The sequence below is a fragment of the Choloepus didactylus genome, chromosome 13 (assembly GCF_015220235.1).
Source record: "Choloepus didactylus isolate mChoDid1 chromosome 13, mChoDid1.pri, whole genome shotgun sequence".
NCBI lineage: Eukaryota > Metazoa > Chordata > Mammalia > Pilosa > Megalonychidae > Choloepus > Choloepus didactylus.
This window is the reverse complement of record NC_051319.1, coordinates 97688448-97693057: the sequence shown is the minus strand read 5'-3', so window position 1 is coordinate 97693057 and position 4610 is coordinate 97688448. Positions and strand designations below refer to the sequence as shown.

General features: G+C 47.0%; 1 pseudogene; it reads right to left on the bottom strand.

Annotated features, from left to right (window-relative positions):
* Nucleotides 1–236: 236 nt before the first annotated feature.
* LOC119508183 lies at nt 237–2940 on the bottom strand (annotated as a pseudogene).
* Nucleotides 2941–4610: the final 1670 nt, after the last annotated feature.

Below are 4610 nucleotides of genomic sequence, written 5' to 3'. Positions count from 1 at the left end.
GGCAGGTGAGGAGGGATCAAGGTGAGAGAGATTATCAACAGCACACACTCTATTTTGTACCCTACTTTATACATTAGTTATGTTTTCCTCCCCGCTGTGGTGCTGGCAGGCTCTGGTGCTGGCGTCTCCCAGCATGGCTATTGGGAGGACTAGGGGGTCGCTGTTTAAAGAGAGAAGTGCTGGAAGGGCAGCAGATTGGGGTACCTGGGCCTTTAGGTGCTCGGGGCCATTTCCTCTCAGAGCTGTACACCTACAGCCGTGATGAGGGCAGCCCCTTGGCCACTGCCGTCTTCCGACAGCAGGAACAAAACGTTACAACTTGGTGACAGCTTCTTCACAGTTTGGTACATAATTCTGGAGAAGTACGGGTGAAGTTTGTAGAGTGTCCCATCTACCCCCATGGTCATGTTCAGATGGCTGAGCCCTCTGTTCTCATGGATCTTATCCACCATGGTGGCCATGCCTGCACCACACAGCTGCACGGCCCTCCTGTACACGACCCCATACACAGTCTTGATGAGGATACTGTCATTGCATGTGCTGTTCAGCCCCAGCTGCTGGAGGGTGGCCCAGACCTGGAGCAGTGCCAACTGGTCAGTCTCCATCTGAGAGACATACTTGGTCTCAAAGATGCCCCAGGGTCTCAGAGATCTGCCCTAGGAAGAGGAAGCCCTTCTTGGTGAAGTCGATCAAGATGTTGCAGACAATCTCACCTGGGTACATTCCACTGATCATCTTGTCATACCTTTGTTTCCCAGAGTTTAAAGAATATTCATCCATCAGTATGTCATAGTTTGTTCCGATATCATCCAGACTACCCATTGTCCCCGAAGGTGCCCCACTCCATGTTGATGCACATTCGCCCCTCGTTCCCCTCCAGCACCTCGATATTCTTCATTTCTTCCATGTAGCAGGCATTGCTGCCCATTCTGATGGTGAGTCCAGCCTCACAGGTGGGCTCCTCATAAGCACAGGTCATCATGGTGCCCACCGTGTCGTTGACTACAGCCACCACATCCAAATCAAATTCCTCTCTCCTTTGTATTGCATCCCTTAGCAAGGTGGCAACATTGTGCCCCATGTAGTCAGTTGCCTTAAAACCCTTCATCCAGGTGATCAAGATTCCCACATCCAAGCTTGTCTGCTTGCAGGGAAATGAAAACATGAAGCCCAGAGGCATTCTGGGGCCTTTGATCCCCATGTAGTCCAAGAAGTCAGAAATGCAGGAGACGATGTGGTCAAACAGCTCCCTCCCCAGTGTGCCCTGCATGATTTCAGTGGGCATGGCATAGATCTTGTTGTGCATTTCCACTGTTCCCTTTTTCCCACTATGGATTTTCACCAGCAGGACATGGAAATTGGTTCCTCCAAGATCCAGGGCCAAGAAGTCAACATTCTCAGTCCCATCTGGAGTGCTCCGGACAAAGGAGGGCAGCATCTTGATGATGGCCTTCTTGTGTGTCTTCTTCTTCAGCCCAAATTCCATCTTGGCCCTCATCCTCTTCTTTACCTCTAGCAGCATCTCCTTGGTGAGGTGGAAGTGGGCCAGGGTCTCCTGTATCTGTCGGTGTTGCTCAGCCAGGTGGTAGGCGATGGCTGTCACCTTGGCAGCCCCCTTGCCACTGCCACTCTCCGAGAGGAGGAAATGCATGTTGGAGTCGGGCACCAAGCATCTCAGAGTCTTGTGGAAATGCCAGGAATACTGTGGGTGTGTCTTGTAAACAGACCCATCGACACCAACCGTGGTCCACAGCCTGGGGCTGCCCTTGTTATAGCAAAGGCAGTTCAAGATGGCACCCAGCATTGCAGCCACCAGATTGGCAGAGTGAAATGAGACTGGACCGAAACAGTTGTCATCAGATGGCTCCACTCCCAGGTGCGTCAGGATTTCTTTGGTATTGTGGAGCCCTTCCTTATTCTTTTTGATGGCTGACATGTCTCTGGTGTTGAACTTCCCTTTGGTGAGCAGCTCTGGGGTGATCTGCCCTTCAAATAAGAGGCCTTCCTTGGCCATCTTGACCAGGATCATTTGAACCAGCTCCCCCATGTGCATGCCACTGACCATCTTCTCAAACAGCTGTTTTCCAGGGTTGAGGGATCCCCGGTCTATCTCTCTGTCAAACTCCGTGTGGATGTCCTCCAGTGAGCTGTCGTCTCCAAAGGCCCTCCACTCCGTGTTGATGCACATCCTCCTCATCGCCTTCCACCAGGTCAATGTGCCTTAGTTCCTCCATGTAGCAGGCATTAGTGTCGGTGCCAATGATCAGGCCAGCTTCACAGTGCTGGTCATCATAGCCACAGGTCATCATGGTTCCCACCATGTCGTTCACCATGGCCACAGTGTTGGCGTCATAGTCCCCTCATTTTTTAATGACCTTGTTAAGCAGCTTCACCACATCTGCTCCCTCCACTCCGCTCGCTTTAAGTCATTTTGTCCAGGTGATCAGACAGCCTCTTCTATTTTGGATTGTCAGCAAGGAAAAGAAAATGTGACTCGCACGGGTAATTTCTTGTCTTTGATTTTCTTTTTCTCCATGAAATCTCCCAGGCATGCAGCAACATGATCAGAAAGCTGGCTTCTGCTGCCGTGCATGTTTTCTGGGGTGTTGTAAACCTCAGACTCCATGCGAACATTCTGCTTTTGCTCGTGATTCACTTGCACATGCAGAATTCGAAAGGAAGACTCACCAAGGTCCAGGGCAATGAAATCTCCCTTTTCTGAACCATCAGGAATGCATCTTACAAACGTTGGCAACATCTTGAGTGTGGCTGTGGGATTAAAATCTTGGGAGAGGCCATTCTTCATCTCCCTCTTGAAGCGAGTCATGACATCTGTTAGAGTTTCATTGGAGAGTGCATAGCATAGAGATACTTGTCAATCCCAGCCTCCCAGGCCTCAGAACCTCCACAGGGCAAACTTAAACTGTGCTTAGAGTCCATCTAGATCTAGACCAATACTCTTCTTTACAGACAAGGGCCCTGAGGCACAGCAGATGAGCCATCTTGCCCAGCGTCAGGTTGCAGTAGAGTTTGGAGCTGGGACACAAACCCATTTCTGATGCCCAGCCAGAGTTCTGTCCATCCTTCCCCAAACCCTCACAGCAGCCTGTGCCTCAGATAAGTAACACTCTCAATAATACTTTTTAGCAGCAAAATTCACAAGGGAAGTGCCTGATGTGTATCATAACTGTTAGTATATATAGAAGCATAACTCTCTAATGGTTGTGCTAGTATTGTTTTAAAAGCTATAATCAAAGTCAAAAGAAAATAAAATTTAACTGATAAAGTATTCTGATCAAGTGTTAGCCTCTGGGCTTATTTGACATGACAGAGAGCTTGTTGCTAACACCCGATATTTGAGTGTGATCATCTGTGAAGGTGTGTTTGTTTTGCCCTGTCTTGAAGCAGGCAGAATGCTGTGATTGACTGGGTCAGACTTTGCTGAGTGGGGGCATAATTTCTGTGTCTGTGACATCCTGGGTCATCATCAGTAGGGATCGGTTGTACTCAGGAGGCAGCCTGCACCCATTAGACTATTATGCAGCTATTGAAAAGAATGAGTCGAGACCCCATTCTGTGAACTGTAGAGAAGGTTATGATGCATCGCTAGGCCCCAGAACCAAGCTGCAGGATCAAGCATAAAGTATGAGCTCACTTTTTGAAAACGGAACAGAACAAGACAAAAATCCCTATCTATATCTTCATGTGTTTGTTTCATGCTGGAAAAACATGTAAGAGAGTCCCCACCACACAGGTGCCTGGGGGTGCTGGTGGTAGATTTATTAACTCTTCCTTTGTACCCTTTAAAAAAGTTATTTCACTTGTTGCAACACATACATATTGCTTTTGTAATGAAAACAATAATGAAATATGATTCAGGGAAACAGTCTTCATTGTGACTTTCACCCGAATGTAGCTTTTTTCTAGACTCATTCTCAAGCAAGGCATCTGGCTTACTAAACAAGCATTGAGCATAAGTCTGAGCTTACCCAATGTGTAATGGTTTAATTTATTTGCTTGCTTCTGTATTGTCTGCTTTTCTACACTGGAATATAGGCCCCATGAGGATGGAAACCTTGTTTGTTTCATCATTGAATTTGTGGCATTATAGGAGAGTGCCTGGCAAATGGTAAATGCTCAATAAATTTATTCAACTTTATTTTTCAAATGGGGAAAAGAAGGCTCAGAGCTGAAGTGTCTTGTCCAAGATCACAACCAGCTTGTAAGTGACAAGGAAACAGTCATTAATTTAATTGACACATCTTTATTTATTGAACACCTACCACATGGCAGACCCTGTTGTAGGCTTTTCATATACATCTGCAAACAGGAATATCAAGACAGATAAGGTTCCTGCCCTTGAGGTGCCTCCAGTTTATATTTGGGAAGAGGATTGAAACCAATGTAATTCCAGTTCCTACATAAAACAATGCTGGGAGTCAGCAAAACTAACTTAACCTCTTGCTCCAGAAAATACTTGCTTCTGGAAGATAAGACAGTGAACAGATCAGCTTATTATTCAAGACTAACAGTTTGTTCATCAAGAGTTGCTTCAAGATCCCTGTCTTGCTGTGTCTGCAGAGAGACAGAATATACAGATTATGGCCAGA